Source organism: Physeter macrocephalus, chromosome 5 (assembly GCF_002837175.3).
Source record: "Physeter macrocephalus isolate SW-GA chromosome 5, ASM283717v5, whole genome shotgun sequence".
NCBI lineage: Eukaryota > Metazoa > Chordata > Mammalia > Artiodactyla > Physeteridae > Physeter > Physeter macrocephalus.
In genome coordinates this window covers 101,746,429-101,766,921 of record NC_041218.1, presented here as the reverse complement: position 1 = coordinate 101,766,921, position 20,493 = coordinate 101,746,429, and positions in this window count along the sequence as shown.

Genomic DNA, 20,493 nt, shown 5'->3' with positions numbered 1-20,493 from the left:
AACACTGCAAAACATCATTGAAAGAAAGTAAAGGAGATTTAAATAAATGGAAAGACCTCTTGAGTTTGTGGATTAGAATGCCTGATATTGTCAAGATGGCAAAACTTCCCAAATTGATCAACTCACTCAATACAATCCCTATTAAAATCATAGCTGCCTTTTTTTCCTTAGCATATACTGGCACGCTAATCAAAGAATTTATAGGGAAATGCAAGCAACTCAGAATAGCCAAACAATCTTAAAAAGGAAAAACAAAGTCAGAGGACTCACTATTCTCAATTTTAAAACTTACTACAAAGGTACAGTGACCAAGACCATTTGGTACTGACATAAGGAGAGACATATAGATCAATGGAATAGATATGAGATTCCAAAAATAAACCCATACAATTGATTTTCAACAACAGTGACAATACAATTTAATGGAGGAAAAAATAGTCTTTTCCACAAACGGTGCTGGGACAACCAGATATCATATAAAAAATAATTAAGTTGAGGCTCTACCTCACACAAAAATTAACTCAAAATGGATCGAAGACCTAAATATAAGAGGTAAAGCTATAAAACACTTAGAAGAAAACATAGGCATAAATCTTAGTGACCTTGAATTAGGAAATGGTTTCTTAGATATGACACCAAAAGCACAAGCAGCAACAACGGTGCATACATCGGACTTCATCAAACTTAAAAACTTTTGTGCTTCAAAGGACACTCTCAAGAAGGTGAAAAGACAACTCACATAATGGGAGAAAATGTCTGCAAATCATACATCTGATAAGGGGCTCGTGTCCAGGATATATAAAGAACCCTTAAAACACAACGATAAAGAGACAAATAGCCCAATTAAAAATGGGCAAAGGGTGCCAATGAAGGGGACACGGGTTCGAGCCCTGGTCCAGGAAGATCCAACATGCCATGGAGCAACTAAGCCTGTGCATCACAACTACGGAACCCGTGCTCTAGAGCCCGCGTGCCACAGCTACTGAAGCCTGCGCGCCTGGAGCCCGTGCTCTGCAACAAGAGAAGCCACTGCAAGGAGAAGCCCACATATCGCAGCAAAAGGTAGCCCCCGCTCGCCACAACTAGAGAAAGCCCATGCGCAGCAACAAAGACCCAAGACAGCCAAAATAAATAAATAAATAAAATTAAACATCTTAAAAAAAACAAAGACATTTCTCTAAAGAAGAAATTCTAATGACCAATAGACACATGAAAAGCTGCTCAACATCCTTAATCATTAAGAAAATGCAAATCTAAATTGCAGTGAGATACCACCACACATCCTCTAAGATGGCTAGAATAAAAAAGACAAATAATAACTAAGGTTTATGAGGACGTGGAGAAATTGGACCCTCATCAATTGCTGGTGGTAATGTAAAATGGTGCAGCCACTTTGGAAAGAAGTCTGGCAGATGCTCGAAAAGTTAAAATACAGTTACCATATGACCCAGAAATTCCATTCCTAGGTATACATGCAAGAAAGTTGAACTCATATGTTCATACAAAACCTTGCACATGAACATTCATAGCAGCATTATTCATTATAGCCCAAAGTGAAAACAACCAGAATGTCTATCAATCAAAGTGGATTAAACAATGTAGTATATTTAGAAGATGGAATATTATTCAGCCAAGAAAAAGGAATGAGATACTCATACATGCTCCAACATAGATGAACCTTGAAAACACTATGTTAAGTGAAAGAACTCAGACACAAAAGGCTGAATCTTGTATGATTCCATTTATGTGAAATGTTCAGAATAGGAAAGACCAGAGAGAGAGAAATTAGATTAGTGACTTCCAGGGGTTGGGGCAGGGGATGGAAAGAAACTGCTAGTGGACATGATGTTTCTTTTTGGAGTGATAAAAATGTTCCAGAATTAGATAGTAGTGCTGGTTGTACAACTTTGTGAATATGCTAAAATCACTAGATTGTATACTTTCAAAGGGTGATTTTCATGGTACATGAATTATACCTCAGTTAAATTTAAAAAAAAAAAAAAGAGTTTCAAGACAAGGAAGATGGAAATGTTTTGAGGAAAGAATCAGAAGTTAACCTTGAGTCAGAGTCCTTCTGATTTGGGTAGAAACTAATCTGATTCGTATAGAACAAAAATAAACTGGACGTATCCCTATGGAAATAAAATATCTTTATCAGTACAAAGTGCTGCCCATTAAAACAGGTACAAGGAACACTATGACCATCTCTTCCATGACTATTTTTAGAAAGAGAGCAGGTGCTTCTTTGACATTTAGGTCCAAAACATGTAAAGCCAGGGATATTTCTTTGAGTCATTGATTCTGTATTGAAAACAGAACCTTTGTTTGTTTTCGTCTCCTATGCTTATTAAAGAATTTCATGCTAATTGTAGGAAGTTAAAAAAAACCCACAAGAATATAAGTTACTCATAATTTTACTACCCAGAGACAATCATCGTTAACATGGTATCAAATTTCCTTCCATTATTTTTCTACTTTTTTTCCTTTATGTAGTTGAGATCATATTGACAATGCAATTAATGTCTGCTTATTTGAGTTAATAGTATTACCAAAAGCATTTTCTAGGCATTTGAAAACTCATTGTAACTATCATTTAAGATGCTGCATGCTATGCTATCTGGTAGGTGGATACTGTTCTGATTTTCTATTACATAACAACCCAAAAGGTAGTGGCTCAAAAGAAAAAAAAAACTCTCATAGTTTTATGGGATGACTGCATTCAGTTGGGTGTGTTCGTACTTGAAATCTCAAATGTTGCTTGCTTAGATGGTGACTTGGGCTGGAATCATCCAGAGGTTCAATGGGGCTAGGTGTAGAAGGAGGTTCACCTTATGTCTGGCACCTCAGTGGGGCTGACTGGGACAGCTGGGGAATGGCCAAACATCATTTCCTCTCCTTTCAGCCTCACGTGTGGCTGCTTGGGCTTTCTCACATCATGGTGGTCTCAGGATGGCCAGACTTTGGATATGGCAGCAGGATTCTCCAAGAATCCACCTTCTAAGAGACCGAGGTGGAAGCTCCAATTCTCCTTGTGATTTAGCTTTGGGAGTCACATACACCCCTTCAGTCTCATTCATTTGGGAGATGAGTACATAGGGATGTAAATACAGTGAGGCATGAAGCATTGGTGACTGTCTTTGGAAACTAGCTACAACATACATTTAGTTTGTTCTTATTTTACTGGTATTAATGTGCAGTTAACAAAATTTTTCTGTTTATATCTCAGCTTATATTTCTGCTTAGAAACACATTTATAGGACACTGTACTTATAGGACAGTGAAATAGCTGTGAGTTAATTCATCAGCAAATTACTATCTATCATCTCTCAGGTAGTACGTAGGCAGTAAGGATATGATAGCATAGATAAATGAGATGGGATGCAGGCCCTCAAAGGATTCAGTCTGGACATACACACATGCATCCTTTGTAATAAAAAAGTATGCTCCAGGAAGCTAGGAATCACATCTCTCTGATTTACTCTTGAGCCCTGTGCCTAAAAGAGCATCACCTGGGACATCCTCATTGAATCTCTGCTAAATAACCAGATACGATAAAGTAGCAGTAGCTTGTGCAAAGCTATGGGGCCCCAAGGGAGGCAGAGGAATATTCAGGTATGGTAACGATCACAGAGTCCGTGAAGGTGAGTAGAAGTTCAATGAAGAAAGGAGGGATGGTGTCACATGCAGAGGAAATAGCTGCAGGATAATTTATTCATATTTTTATGACTTTCTGTATTTTCTCCCCTGCTGACTGTTGGTTCAAATCACATGCCTGCGTGCTTGTTTTTTGGAAGATGAGCCTGTGATAAATTTATTCGAGATTTCTCCACATGATCAGGGTTCTATTTTCTGATATATCAATAGCATATATATTTTTCAAGAAAGTTTTTTGTATTTTCAAGTATGGTATATAAAGATGCTTAAAACTCTTATAATGTCCAATCTGTCATTTTGTTTCCACTTTAATTTATTTTAATGCTTTGTATTAGCCAGTCCTTTGCCCAACAGAAAAGTAATATCTTTTATAGCAAATACTAGATTTAATTCTTGACTCCGTTGGAAATTTATTTTGATAGATATATGAGGTAAGAACTTATTATTATCCTTTTTGGCTACCAACTACGAGTCATTTTCCTCATGTAAAATGGTCCGTAACCCATTTTTTTCTAATGGATCCTTTAACATATACCTAATTCTTACATACATTAAGGTCTACTCTGCTCATTATTTTATTCTATTAAAATCTGCTAGAACAAGGGAAGGGTCTTAAGATCCAGCAAGTAACCTGGAGGTAACATAATACGTATTTATTGAATAATGTGTTAATATGCTTGTTCTTGATGGCAAGACTTCACAAGGAAGGCTCAGTTAATGGAGCCTGTTCTGTGATTCTAAGACAGAAAATCCCCTCCTTTGCTTCGGTCCTATAGAAACGACCAATCATGGACAGAAGCAGATTCACTTTCCCATCCCTGGACAATCCGTCTTTCCTAAAGTGGTTCACAGACTGTGGAGGCTGGGGGCTTATGCTAGAGCGAGAGCCAGAATTAGAGAAGAAGTATTTTTCCAGAGTACAGCTAGCTCTGACACTCACCATAAAAATAATTTACTAAATGGTAGAAGGGGCTGAACCTAATTAGGGACAGCGCCTAGAAACCTCGGCACTGCCTCGTGAGCTGCAAGGCCATGCAGCTTCCAGCAATCGTGGCATCGTCATGGTGTCTGCCACAAATATTATTCTTGGAATCCAAACTGAGGTTCCTAGAAATCAGTGGTTTGGGGCAGGCTTCTGTCTTGCTGCAAATAACGATGATGTGTTACAGCTGCCTGTGGTCAAGCTGCCTCATGGACGTCAGGGTGGAGAGGCAGGGGTGGAGGTGAGTGGTACAGAGTGACAGCCTCACTGTGTCTCCACACTGTGTCACGTAAGGAGCTGAGGTGCCGAGTATCAAGAGTGGAGGCTCAGGCGATGTAAGCCCCCGGGGCCAAGGCTGGCTCCGTGCAGAGGACGGCTGAGCGCCGTAACTGGGTCAGGCGTGGCAGCAAGCGTGCTGGGACATTGGCAACCCTGGAGGAACAGGCAATAAGAGGGGGAAGAAGCAAGGAGACTGACCTAGTTAGAGAGAAAGCCCCGGGGAGAAGCAAGCGCACAGCCTGGAGACACACAGCCATCTCTATCTCTCTGTCTCTTTCTCTCTTAAATTTTGTTTTACTGCTGTAAGAACACTTCACCTGAGATCTACCCACTTACAAATGTTTACGTATGCGGTCCAGTCCGGTGGGCTATAGGCACAAAGCTGTACAGCCGATCTCTAGAACGTGCCCACCTTGCTTGCCTGAAAGCTTTATGCCCCATGACTAATCACTCCCCATCCCCCGCCTTCCTGGCCGCCGCCACTCCGCTCTTGGATCCTATCACTTTGACTCTTTCAGCTTCCTCACAGGAGTGAATCATGAGGTATTTGTCTTTCTGTGGCTGGTTTATTTCACCTAGTGTCACATCCTCCGAGTTCATCTCTGTGGTTGCCTAGGGCAGAATTGGCTTCTTCTTCTTCTTTTAAAAATAAATTGATTATTTATTTATTTATGGCTGCGTTGGGTCTTCGTTGTTGCGCGCGGGCTTTCTCTGGTTGCGGTGAGCAGGGGGCTACTCTTCGTTGCGGTGCGCGGGCTTCTCATTGCGCTGGCTTCTCTTGCTGCGGAGCACGGGCTCTAGGCACGCGGGCTCAGTAGTTGTGGCTCGCGGGCTCAGCAGTTGTGGCTCGCAGGCTCAGTAGTTGTGGCTCACGGGCTTAGTTGCTCCGTGGCACGTGGGATCTTCCCAGACCAGGGCTCATATTCCCTGTATTGGCAGGCGGATTCTTAACCACTGCGCCATCAGGGAAGCCCCTGGCTTCTTTCTGAAGGCTCAGAGGTATTCCACTGTATGCACGGACCACGTCTTTTTGACCCCAAACCGACTCTCTTTTGAAATTGGTGGTGGGATGAGGGGGTTGTTGAGCAGCTGCCACGTGAAGATTCTGCTTTCGGCACTGTCTGTACACGTTCATCTCTCCCCCCTCAGAAATCATGAGGCACAGGTTATTATGAACACATAGCTGGGGAAACCAAGGCTCAGAGAGGTTAACTAACTAGGCAACACAGCAGGGAGAGAGGAGAGGATGCTCCTCCCAGGCGTCTGTCGCCAGAGCTGGAAGGCGCCACCCCCTGGGCCACGCCGCCTCCACCAGCTGAGTCCTTAGGCTCCCTGCAGTCTTCCTGATCACGACTCTGCCTCGCAACTTCCCTCCCCATCAACGCTTACAAGATGTTTGATCTTAGCGAGTAGCAACTTCTCTTTGCCGCAAATACCTCAATACTGCAGGTGTACCGTACGAGTAAAATGCCTGAATCCTGGCTAACCAGGGGTTCGGACAAGCACTGAAGGCCAGTGAAATCACAGGGGCTCTGGAGAACCACCGTGCGGGGGAGAGGGAAGGATAGAAATGAAGACATTGCCCACCAGTCCAGGCATAAGAAACTAAGCCCTAATACTGAATTTCTGAAACGGCAACATTTTTGTTGGTCTCCTTAGAAAAGGCTGGAGGGAATGAATTTCCAAATATGATAAGCAAAAACGTCTAGGGATAGCAGGCTAGACGTGACACTCCGGGTTACCACCTATGTCACCTGGCGCTGGATTTCAAGACTGCTGTGAATTTCAGTTGCATGTGTTCAGATGTTTCCTGATGCAAAATTATTCTGTTCATTTGGAAAATGTGACCTTGTCATTTTTGGTTTATTTTCATTTATGTTCAACTGGTGAGAAACTCAAACTGAGTTTTACCTGAAAACTATTTTTCATGTAATGATCACTTTTTCACAGGGCAATTGAATACTGTGTGCTGTTTCAACAGGGTTTCTGGTGAGGGATCATTTTTTTTCCCTGTAGGTTCTTGGCCTGGAATTTTATAATAGAAGACTCAAGGAAACATGAAAGCAGAAAACAACACTTCTGAGATCATCACGATCGAGATAAGAAGGAGGGACGAGCCCAGGGCCGCAGAGAAGGCCAGCAGCGTGGAACCAGCCGAGGGAAGGGGGACGGAGAAGGAGGCAAAGTACCTGCAGGAGGGGCCAGGCAGGCTCCAGAGAGACTCCTCCTAGGGGTCCCAGGGCTGAGCCTGACGCCCGCTCACCGTGACGCTCCGGACTCTCCGGGAGCTGCAGTCACACCGAGTTGGCAGAGAACAAGCACCATGAGTTTGCGTTTGGCAACTACGGGCCGAATCGTGTCCGCCCCAATTCATTTGCTGCAGTTGTCAAACCGCCAGGACCTCAGAACGTGACTGTATTTGGAGGCAGGGTCTTTGAGGAGGTGATGGAGGTAAAGTGGGTCCTGATCCCATGGGACTGGTGTCCTTCTAAGAAGAGTTCAGGGCACAGACGTGAACAGCCGGATGACCATGTGAGGACACACGGAGAAGACGGCCGTCTACACGCTGAGGAGAGAGGCCTCGGGAGAAACCAGCCCTGCCCACACCTTGGTCTTGGACTTCCAGCTCCAGGACTGTGAGAGAACACATTTCTCTGTGGTATTTGTTACGGCTGCACTAGCAAACTACCACAGGGATATAAGATTGTTAACCTTTTTGTTTGTTTGTTTGTTGTTTTTTGCGGTACGCGGGCCTCTCACTGTCGTGGCCTCTCCCGTTGCGGAACACAGGCTCCGGACGCGCAGGCTCAGCGGCCATGGCTCACGGGCCCAGCCGCTCCGCGGCACGCGGGATCCTCCCGGACCGGGGCACGAACCCGCGTCCCCTGCATCGGCAGGCGGACTCTCAACCACTGCACCACCAGGGAAGCCCAAGATTGTTAACCTTTGAGACAGGTCCGCTTTGACAGGGGCTGGGAAGTGACAACCAGATTATGGAGAATTAGGGAGATTCCCCGCATCATGGTTGTTGAGGAAGGTTAGAATTTGAGGAAGAAAGGTCTCTTCCTGGGTATTTTGTCTCACCTCCTCTCCCTTTTGTTCAAATAGTACTTTCTTGGCGTGTATTTTATACCACTGGCTCCCCAGGAGGAGTCCAGTATGGCTCCCGACCCAGGCTGGGCTTGAGGGCTCGAGGACGCGGCCTTGCCGCGGGCCCAGCTGCCCGTGCAGTTGGAGCAGGGTCTGCTCGCACTTCTGGAAGCTCCTCAGCCTGGGTCAGGGTTTAGTGGTGCCCCCGCATCTGCAGAAGTTCCGCGTTCATCCTGGCCACATCTGCACTTGCCCGCCTCGTCCGCTGGGACTCGGTGAGTAGCCGGGAGGTCTGCAGGAGGCTGCCCTCCCGACCCCGGCCTCTCCTCGGGCTCTCCACCCTGTGGGCGTCTGCGCCACTCCTGCTCACCCATCCCGGGCCGTGGACTTGAATGGATGGGAGTTCAGGTGTCCAGCTCTTTCCAGGGGTGGGGATCAGACCAAAGGACACCCTCAGTGGTTCAGAAGCCCCTCGGCAGGGCCAAGACCTGGAATGTCCTGGAAAAGAAAAGCCCATGCTGCAGGGGGACTGAGTGAAGTGGGGGACTCTGGGTGGAGACAGATGGGAAGACAGAAGGCCAGCTGGAGGGAAGAAGAGGCCTTTAAACCAGGGGGCTCGAGTCTGTGGGTCTCGAGCTTTATGTGCATGCAAATCGTCTGGGGAAATGCTGAAGAAGGTTCTGGCGTAGGCGGAGCTGTGTCTGGCATCCTCCCCAGGTGGTCCTGAGGCAGATGCTCCCCAAACCCCTTCTGAGAAACACTGCCCCAACTAGTCCACTTTTGTCGTGGTTTCTTCACGGGCAGAGTCTTCATGGCCACACTTTGCCTATTTCCATGAGGATATATATCTGTGACTTAAGACGAGAACAAAGTATAAAATACAGGGCAAAATTAAGTTGGAAAAATACAGAAAAAAGCAAATGCAGGTTGTGTCAGTGCCTGTGCCGTGATTCTTACCTGGAGGAGGGTCCCGTCAAACTCCTGTCCCAGCGCTCATGAGGCGACAGACATGTGAAAATGAATAGTAAAGAGAAGCGCCAAGAGGGCAACGAAAGGTGGAGAAAAGAATCATTAAAACAAAAATGCTTTAAAAATTGAGTGGGTAAAATGAAAACTCTAAAACAAATGACAAAAAGGAAGAAAAGTTAAAACAACAAAATTAAAATAAGAATCAGCTAAACAAACATCTTCATAAAAGCAAAGAAAGATGACTAAAACTAGTGAAATAGAAAATTAGCCGAGAAATCCATCATGAATGAAAAAGGATTAGAAGACTGAGGGAAGGAAAAATACCTGGGGCTGAAAAAGAACTAAATGAATATAAAATAATTGTAAAGAAAAGCTGATGAACATGAAAAGACCACTGGTCTTTTACTATCTTTTTGAGACAGCAAAAAAAAAAGGAAAAAAGTAAAATCGGCAAACTTGAAGATTAGGAAGATGGACGGTAAAAGGATAAGAATGCAAAAGGAAAGCAATTAAAAACAGCATAAATCAGAAACACGGAATTTATGAAACATGGCAGAGTTACAAGGACTTAAGTATTTTTAAAACAGAATAAATATATCCTCAAAGATTAGGAAACAAAAACAAACAAATTGAAAGAAAAAAAAAAATCTCAGAGTTGAAAGCCAGCAAGAGGAGGGTGTCCTCAGCTTGTCCTTGAGCGGGGACAGCTGGCGGGGCCTGGTGCGGGGTTGGAGCCCCCTGTACAGGTCTCACCTTGGGCTTCATCTGGCACCTGGGACTGAGTGACACCCCAGGCAGTTCCTGCGTTTGTCAGGGGAAGCCACCTTGAGCAGAAAAACACTTTTAACCCCGTATTGCACTGATTATAGGCACAGCTATGGTTAAGTTTATGTGTCAGCTTGGCCAGGTCACAGTGCTCAATAATTTGCTCAGACTCCTATTTAGATGTTGCTGGAAAGGTATTTCAAGATGTGATTGACATTTCCAATCAAGTGACTTGAAAGTAAAGCAAATAACCCTTCATAACGTGGGTGGGCTTCATCCAATCAGTCTGAAGTTCCTCAGAGCAAAGTTTCCCGGAGAAGGAGCTCTACCTCAAGACTGCAAGATAAAAACCCTGCTTCAGGTTCTCACATTCACTGCTGCAACTTCAGCCCACAAACACATGAACAGATTCCTGAAAATCTCTCTCCCTCTCTCTCTCCTATGGGCTCTGTTTCTCTGGAGAACAAACTAATATAAGGATTATTGTCTGCATTTTCTCTGTAAAGTATCAGTAATGGAGGCTCCCAGCACTTCAGAAGTACTAGGTGCAGCCTTATCTTGTAGGTGCAGCCTGGCCGTGGGTTCTGGGGTCCTAGGCCCTGAGGCCCTGTCTGCGGGGGGAGGCCTGAGTGTGAGCTCTGAACCAAGACTGGTTCAGCAGCTTTCTTCCTCTCTGTGACTTGGGAATGCTTTTAGGGCACCTGTGAAGATGCCGGATATTACACTGATAAACGTGTTTGGTGCATAAAAGGCGCTCAGTAGGAGGCGCTGAGTCTTATTGTTTTGACTTCTTTCCTGGTGCAGGGAAACGAGGCGGGATAAGCAGGAGTTAAAACAACAGGGCACACAAACTCCACCTGGATTTTCAGGGTCCTTCCCTTAGGAAGCAGCCCTTGGCCATCGCTGGTGGATGTGAGGACTCCTCCTCTGTTTCTCTGTTTTCCAGGGCTATCGGACCCTTCAGGGAATTAAGAAGGATCCAGTCGGAGGAGGCTCTGGTGGGTTTCAAATAAGAGAGGGCACAGCCAGACACTTGGCAAGTGGGCTTTCCTGGGCAGGAGGGGACCGGCGAGGTGGGCTCCACAGTCCTGGACATCCACCTGCTAGCCCTGGGCTTGGCAGAGAATGCCTGTGGCGTCTGCCACTCGGCAGAGGAACTCTGGGATGGTGGCGATGCATCACACTGGGTCTTCTCTCACCCTCCTTGGGCAGGATGAAGGGCTGACTTTGAACAAGGACATGTGGTAAAGATACCATGATCAAGAGGGAAGAATCACACCTATTCAGAAGCATGTGAGCCCTGGGCTTGGTTTTTCAACCAGCCAGTGGGAATCCCAAGGGAGACTGAATGAGTGACATGGGTGTTCTGGCCAACCTTCTTCAAGGGGAGCTCAGAGCTGGGTTCTTTTAGAGCAACAGGGATGAGTCATGCACTGGAAGCCCTCCCGGCCCTGGTCACGGATGTGTACTTCGTCCTTCTCCTCCAGTCTCCTTGGAGCGTTGACTGCTACTCTGAATGTCCCACGCTGACCTGGAGTCTGTCGATGAATGCAGGTAACTTTGGCTCCCAAACGAACTTAACTTGGCGGTCAGGTGACCAGATGGGGTAGAATCCTAGGGGGCACTGGCAGATCCTTCCAAAATTTGGGAGTGTAGGTGGAGCAAAGCCAAGCCAAAGGCCTGGAGAGGCAGCCATGGAAGCTGGATTGGACTCAGCAGCTAAGTGTCCTTCTGGGCTCCTGTTGGGCGGGGCACCAAGGGACAAAAACCCCAGCTGGAGGAGGGGGAAAGCAGCAGGGGTGTTCACCGCTCGCCTTCCAGACAGGTGAGTGTATGGTACAGGGACACGTGGGCTGAATTAAAGGTGGAGGCTGCAGACGCACAGGAGCTATATTCTGTGTATTGAGATTCTCTGTGCAAAGCCAACTGGAATCTGCAATCTGCACCACACGGCAAGACTGTTTTTTAGAATGTTTCAATTTTTAAAATTTAACAGTGTGACGACGAAATCTAAATCAACATAATTACAGTTCAAAAATACTTCTTTCCCTCCAAGTGAACAGTAAACGAAGGCCACTCTCTAACCCAAATAATTAAATTGCAAAATATGTGAAAAGCAGGATTTCTTCTGAAACCAAAACCACAAATTAAAATTATAAGGAAAGAAATGTTAGAGAAATGTTTGACGTTGATAGTCATTTCAGCAGTGACTGTACCAAATAAAAATTTAACTCCTCAGTGTTTGTCGTAGAGATCGCTAATGCTCCATCATACCCCATTCTTCACCCCTCGCTGGACACAGGAAGACTCTGCCTCTCAGCTCCTTTGCAGGAAGACGGTGCCCTGCTACTGCTTCAAGCTGACAGGCTGTGAGCAGAATTACCAGATGCCACTTCTGACCTGCGGCAGTCAAGAGCTCTTGCCTGTTGTGGCACCAGTGGAAGTCCTGTGCTGGGGTGACAGGCCCACATTTTGGAAGCTGCTTGAATTTAAGAGTCACTGCTTGGAAGGTGGCTGCCCAGACCTGCAATACACTTTCATGTGATTAGTAAAATTTTGTTCTGTTAAGCCACAGACATATTGGGCTTATTTGTTATCAAGTACAAACTAGCCTATCCTGACTAATCCAGTGTTTGTTGAAATGTCAGGGGTGTGTGTAACCACCTCCATAACTACTTAACTGAAACCCACTCTGTTTGCATGCCTTATTCTTCATTTTCTCTTTATTGAATAAACTCCTTACTTAGCAAGACATTCAGGACACTTTGTACTTTCTTCCCAACCTACTTTTCCTTTTGTCACTCCCAACACAAACACTTCCCAACTCCACTGGGCCACACACCCTCTGCTTACCAGTCTTTGAATATCACCTCTGTAGACTTTCTCCTGTAACTCTATACCCTTGCTCACGCGGAACCTTAGAATTTGTCAGTACATGCCACCTTCTTTACTGTGTTTACTGAAAGAATAGTCCACCTTCAAAGCCAGGTTCAAACATCTCTCTTTTGAAAACCCAATGGCTCTCAGGGATTGAGAGATGATTCTCTATGTTCTCTGAGCTATTGAGTTACACTTCCATTCTAGGGTTGATCATACTCCTTGGTAGTCGGTATTTCTCTGTCTTTTCCACTCTTCTGTGAGTTCTGCAAATAAAATAAGAATGCAGAGAAGTATAGATTGTTAGGTTTAAAGATTTTCCTTTCTTTTCTTCTTTATAGAAATATGATAGTCACAGTTGTTATAATTATTGTTAGACATCCTTCCTGCCCTCAAAGATCTCAAGTCAGTGCTGGGGGCTCAGGCTGAGTCAATTAAAACAGCTTTTAGTTGTGAAACCCTGAACACATTAGCTTTTATGAACACGGTTTTAATCCACAAAAAGGGGTAAATGGGGCAAATAAAGTTGACATTGTAAAGGTAAATGCTGTCCTACTCCTAATACAGGGCCTGGCAAGGCATAGATTTACTGAATGGTAGTTATGACTAATATATTTGACTGCGATATAAAGCAGGTTTGCCTCCTAAGCATTCTGCTTAGGGGTATGAAGTATGGTGACTTGAATTTCATCTTGGAGATGGAGCTGTGTGTTGTTTTGTGGAAAGTCAAGAAGATCAAGTTCTGCAGACTCTGCCATAACACACCTGGACAGCTGCAGCTGGAGTCACCACCTGGTTACGTCTCGATGGTGCACATTCTCCAGGGGCCACAGGACTCTGCAAGGTCTAACCGGTAGTGAAATGGGGTGTGATGAGAATCCCTGCCCCGGTTCCTTCCGGTGCCTCATACTGGCATTAGTGTCGGTGGTTTCCCTAGATGTAATACTGCTTTTAGTGCTATTGCTCCTCACTTACCCTCTTAGAAGGGAGTGGAAAGTTCATGCCTTGAAAGTTCATTTCCTCTTACCCAAGAAAAATGAGTAAATATTTCCTCCAAAAGTCATGAACATAAATGTTCATATGTGCTTTATTTATAATAACCAAAAACTTAAGACAACTTACACGTCCGTCAAGAACGGAGAAGTACTGATATACTTGCGGTATACACCATTGATATATCTCACACATGGATGAATCTTGCAGTCTTTATGTTGAGAGAAAACAAGAAAACGCAGAAAAAAATTCCATGATTTCAATGTTTAAAAGACAAAACTAATTAATGGTGATAGATGTTAGAAAAATGATTACCCATTGGTGGGTTGGGGGGAGGGGTTGATTATTGACTAGGATGATGCATACAGAAAATTTCTGGGAGCTCTTCTAAATTTTGATCTGGGTGGTTGTACCCACACTTGTAGATATATGTAAAACTTCACTAACATTAGTGAAGAGCTACACTAAGATTAGTTCGCTTCATGTTAAATCTCCATAAAAAATAAAATGAGAGAGTGAAATAGGTAGGAAGGGAGAGGGGAGAGAAGAAGGGAAGGAGAGAGAGAGGAAGAGAGAAAAAGGATAAGAGGAGAGGGCTTCCCTGGTGGGGCAGTGGTTGAGAGTCTGCCTGCCGATGCAGGGGACACGGGTTCGTGTCCCGGTCCGGGAAGATCCCACATGCCGCGGAGTGGCTGGACCCGTGAGCCATGGCCGCTGAGCCTGTGCGTCTGGAGCCTGTGCCCCGCAACGGGAGAGGCCACAACAGTGAGAGGCCTGCATACTGCAAAAAAAAAAAAAAAAAAAGAAAAGAATAAGAGGAGAAAAATTGGAGAAAATGAATACTAATTTTTTTAACTTGTCATGATCTATTAGGTTCTATTTCTTCTACATTAAAAAAATTCTAAATGGAATTAACCAGATGAATTATGTTTTTTTAAAAAAAGCTGAAGTATAATTGATTTACAATGTTGTGTAAGTTTCTGGTGTACAGCAAAGTGATTCAGACATATATATATATTTTTTTCTTTTTCATATTCTTTTCCATTATGATTTTTCATAGGATATTGAATATGCTTCCCTGTGCTATAACAGTAGGACCTTGTTGTTGATCTATTCTATATATAATATTTTGCTTCTGCTAATCCCAAACTCCCACTCCAATCCTCCCCCACTCCCCTCCCCCTTGGCAACCACAAGTCTGCTCTCTACGTCTGTGAGTCTGTTTCTGTTTCTTAGATAAGTTCATTTGTGTCATATATTAGATTCCACATATATATATATATAAGTGATTTCATATGGTATTTGTCTTTCTCTTTCTGATTTACTTCCCTTAGTATGATAATCTCCAGGTCCATCCATGTAGCTGCAAATGGCATTATTTCATTCTTTTTTAGGCTGAATAATATTCAATTGTGTGTGTGTGTGTGTATATATATATATATTTTATATCACATCTTCTTTATCCATTCATCTGTTGATGGACATTTAGGTTGTTTCTAAGTGTTGGCTATTGTAAATAGTGCTGCTATGAACACAGGGGTGCATTTATCTTTTCTAATGATCGTTTTGTCTGTATATATGCCCAGAAGCAGAATTGCTGCATCATGTGGCAACACTATTTTTAGTTTTTTGAGGAACCTCCATACTGTTCCCCACAGTGGCTGTATCAGTTTACATTCCCACCAACAGTGTAGGAGGGTCCCTTTTCTCCACACCCTCTCCAGCGTTTGTTATTTGTAGACTTTTTATTGATGGCCATTCTGACCAGAGTGAGGTGGTACCTCATTGTAGTTTTGATTTGCATTTCTCTAATAATTAGAGATGTAGACCATCTTTTCATGTGACTGTTGGCCATCTGTATTAGACAAATTATCTTAATCCTGTGGGAAATTCTGAAAAAGAAACTAGGGACTTAGGTCTTGTGTGGAAAGACTGAGTTCTGGGAGTTGCTAATCTCTTTACTGTAACTCTGCCCAGTGTTTACTGAGAATTTTCACATGAACCCTAGAAGTAAGGATTAGAACTGCTGTTTTCCACTCTTCCATTTATTGATATCCTTTCTGTCACATGATGTAATCGAATCAAAACTAGATCCAGCACAGACGTGATAATCTATCCTGCTAAGATAGACTTCAGTGTTGGCCATGCTGTGGTTGCCCATTCAAACCCACCCAGGAGGAAGCCTGGCTCTGAAAAGGTCCTGAGACTCTGCCGGCAATGATGTGCTCTCACCAGGCATCTCACACAGATTATCTTCTTGTACAATTTGGAAATTGTCACAAGACACTGTGACACATTTCTCTGAAACCAGTTTTTCTGCCAAATCAAAGCACTACATACACAGTGAAAATAATTCAAAGATGCTTTCAAAGTAAGTGCAATATTTCATCAGAAAGTCTACAAATGGCAAATGTTGACGCGGATGTGGAGAAAAGGGAACCCTCGTACACTGTCGGTGGGAATGTCAATTGGTGTAGACACTATGGAGAACAGTATGGAGGTTCCTTAAAAAACTAAAAATAGAACTACCGTATGATCCAGCAACCCCACTCCTGGGCATATATTTGGAAAAGATGAAAATTCAAATTTGAAAAGATACATGCACCCCAATGTTCACAGCAACATACCTTGCAATGTTCATAGCAAGATAAATACTGTATGATATCACTTATATGTGGAATTAAAAAAATAATACAGATGAATATATATGCAAAAACAAATAGATTCACAGATATAGAAAACAAACTTGTGGTTACCAAAGGGGAGAGGAAGTGTGAGAGGGACAAGCTAGGGGTATGGGATTAACAGATACATACCACTATATATAAAATAGATAAGCAACAAGGATTTACCGTAAAGCACAGGGAATCATAGGCATTATCTTGTAATGACCTATAATGAAATGTAACCTGTAAAAATACTGAATCGCTATGCTGTACACCTGAAACTCTCACAATATTGTAAATCAACTATACTTCAATTAAAAAAATTCAGTTTTGTTTCTCACTCATCCACTTTTTATTTAGCTGAATGGAATGTGAAATTTGTCATGTTTCTACCAAAAATGTCCAGAGAACATAATGGAAAAGGAGAGCCTTTTCAGGGCCTCAAGAGTCAGGCAGGCCTGTCAGAAAGGCAAAGAAATAGAAAAATGCACTTACTGGCACCAGGAAGCAAAGTTGGGAGGAGTCTCGTGGCCTTTGCTACAGCTTGGGTTGACAAGGCAATGGGGGGAGCTGGGCGACTGGTCTCTGAGTCACGGGCCGTCTCCAGGCACAGGGCAAATCCACAAATGCAGAGCCCTGCCAGAAGATGCACTGCTGACCTTGCTGATTCACAGCTCTTACACTAAAGTCATCCAGATTTTTATTTCATGACTTGAGATGGCTTTGGTGTTTTTAATTCCCACGAACTGTCACTCAGCTTTCCAGAGTTGATAAATGCCTCGTGGATAAGGTCAGACATGCATGCACTATGTATTACTCATGAGGCTTTGGCCCCCAATCCTAATAAGGTCCTCTGGTTTTAACTCTGTGAGCCACGTGGAGCTAAGGGCACCCCCGTGGTCAGGAGACAGAAGAGGCTATGGACCCCATTAGAGAAACCAAGCACAATGGCTCTCAGAGCACCCACTTGCCCTGTGCTTGCCACCCAGTGTTAGTGTTATAGATTTTAACACTATGACTTTGAAAAATGGTAAACCTAAGACAGCAAAGAGAATCACATTTCTCCCTAAGGTTTAGAAGTCACGAGTTCTGCTCTTCATAGCCCAGTGCATCTAAGAAAGCATGCCACCTTCCATAGCAAAGGAGGCTTGTACCACTTTTAAGAAATCAATCGAAGAGGTTGAGAGGAGAGAGACAGGAACAACCCACACAGATAAATCCCCAAAGATGGTCTTTCAGACAAGGACATTTTGAATGTATCGTCAGAACTCTAAGCTTCAATCCAGCCCGCTTACATCAATCTCCACCGCCGTCACCGGTGGGGAATGAATTAGGGCACAGAATAACACTAAAGAGAGGGCATCACAATTGTCTCATCTCAGGGAGAGTGGCGTGGGGTGAAGTGAGCCGGGGGGGACCAAAGACATTAAGGACACAGACATACAAGGCGGTAACGTTCAGGGATGATCTGGTGCTTTTCTCCTGGTTCACCAGCCGGGTGGCGGTACCAAGTACCCAGCTGGCAGTCAGCCCAAGACAGCTTCTTCTGGACTCTAGAGTGTTTTGGATGCGTTGAGTTTTCAATACCTGGGGACTCCTAGTAAGCAGCTGGAGACACTGGCTGGGAGCCGGGGAAGGGGGCTGTGCTGGATACATAGATAGCTGGTCATCAGCACAGAGTGGGAGACACGGAGATCCCCAAGGGAGCACGTGTAGCCTGCAGGCGAGAAGATCGAGGGTGAGTCCGGGGAAGCCCAGCATTCCGGAGAAGGAGGCAAGAATGCCCAAAATGGTCTTGGATGCAGGAGAAATCAGAAGAATGCACGAGATCCTCTACAACTGTGTTCTCACGTGCTGCCATATGGTCCTCCTCTTCAGCTTGCGCAGCATTTCTTTTGTAACCCACCCCTCTCACGCTCTCCATCTGTATTAGTCAGCTCAGGCTGCCACAGCAGAGCCCCACAGACTGGGGAGCTTAAACAAGATATTTTTTTCTCATTTCTGGAGCTGGAAGTCCCAGATTGAGATGCCAGCTAGGCTGGTTTCTGGTGAGACCTCTCTTCCTGGCTTGTAGGTGGCCACTCCCTCGCTGTGTCCCCACCTGGTCTTTCTTCTGTGGGTGTGTGGAGACAGAGAGGGCAAGAGAGCTCTGCTATCGTTTCCTCTTTTTATAAGGACACCAGTCCTGTTGGATTAGGGAACCCCTGATGACCTCATTTAACCCTATCTCAACATGCTGTCACACTGGGGGCTAAGGCTCCGCAAAATGAACTTCGGAGGGACACAATTCAGTCCATCACACCACCCAAGTTACTTCGTTTGTGTACACCGCCTCACCAAGTGACGGATTGAAAGGAAGACCCCGAGTGACGTAGAGGGAAATCGCAGCAACCACATGGGAGACATTGGCCTTGGACACTTGGGTGAAAGTGTCCCTGGAGAAAGGAGGGCAGAGAAGCCGTGGATGACAACAGGACCCCCGACCAGAGAGGTCAGACGGGGCAGGAGGGGATCTCATGTGGATGGCCCTCGTCTGTGTCAGCTTTGCAAATGACTTCCTCTTTTTGAAAGGCTCTTTACCAATGAATTGCCGACACAAGAAGTTTGCATTCTCCCTAGCTCTGTACTCACTCATCCATCCCCTCAGATCGTTTTATCTCCTTGAAGGTCTATTTTATGCCAAGTTCTCTGATTGGGACTGGGAAGTGATGCGTGTGTCTCCGACCCAGTGGAAAAGGGGCTCAGACATGCAAACTAAGTCACCGTGTGAGGTGGTAAGCTCAGTAGTACAGATGTGCTTTGAGAAATCACATGAAGAATGGTGTGAGCTCTAACACTAATGATACGTGATCTAAAAGTCCAAACAGGAGGAAAGCTTTCAGGGCTGCTTCCTTCCTGCCGTCTGACATTGTGATAAAGTTTAACGGGTCTGCATGGACTGGCCCTTGTCCTCCTAACCCCCTTTGGAAGGTTAGAAGATCTCCTCTCTGGTTGGGACATACGTCTGTCTACTGTCTGTTGTTACCGTCTCACAGCTTCTTCATCGCTTCATCAAATCAGTGAAGCAGGATTGCTGACGGTGGTACATCTCCCCATCTGCTGCAGGGAATCTCGGTGGTGTGGAATTTTGATATTTGACATGGGGAGTCATAGCCTGTTCTCAGTCAAAGAGGCAAAGCCCTGGAGAGATTCATCAGAAGTCCATTTTTGTGTGTAAGCTGGAGTGACGCAGCTTATAAGGCCTCTGGGAAATCTGTTTGTTTTGAATTAGACTTATTTCAGGGATCTTGTTTGACTCTCATAGGCTTTTGTCTTTCATCTGCTGGTGAAAAATTTTAAAGACCATAAAGCTAAATGGTCCCTTTTTTAAGCCCTCCAAGACCCCCAAAAGGCCACAGCTGCCGGGTGGGAGGTGTGGACTGAGTGCCCTAAACACAGAGCAGAAAGCATGGGGTAAGCGAGGCTGGCTGCTCTCTTTTAGCTGTGTCTTCAAGCCCGCATACTTTGTAAGGCTGAGCTTTGAAATCAGGTGTTCTCTGGCATCTGGGCCTTAGCACAAATGGAATCACACGCCCTCAGGTTCTGGAAGTTTCTCCATGCTCACTGTGCCCACTATGTGTATAAATCAGTAAGTATAAATGATAAACTGGGACCCAGCTTCTTTCTAGTTCTTTATTATTAACAATTCCCCAAATGCTTTTCTTGAATCAGGATTTTAAAAACAAGCCAGTGAAGAACCAGTCAATAATGTGGATGGCTGATAATCATAGCTCTTTCTCTGTGGAACTGATTACATAAAGTTCTCTTGCAACGTGGTCCCCGGTCCCGGAGCTGGTGCCCCACTAGGTGTGTGCTCCTGGTGTCCCCTGCATCCTCGGCTTCTAGACTCTGAGCTCTGCTGTCAAGAGCAGGGACGGCGTCTCATTTGTCCCTCCATCTCTGGAAGAGACAGTAACAATTTGTACAATAAACAGATGAGTTGATGGATAAGTCAATGGGTAGAGTGAGAGGGTGGTCCCTGTCCTGTGGTCTTTGTGGCAACCAGAGGCGTGGAGTTCTCTGTTCGCCAGGAGCCTCCTCTCTCCACCTTCCCTCCACTTCTCCTTCCCACCCCCCACTGCTGAGATATCTCCCTTAACCCTCTAGGGTCCGTAGTTCTCATCTTTGAAACAAGGATGATAAACACGTCCTCCCAACTTCTTTGTGAATATTGCAAGT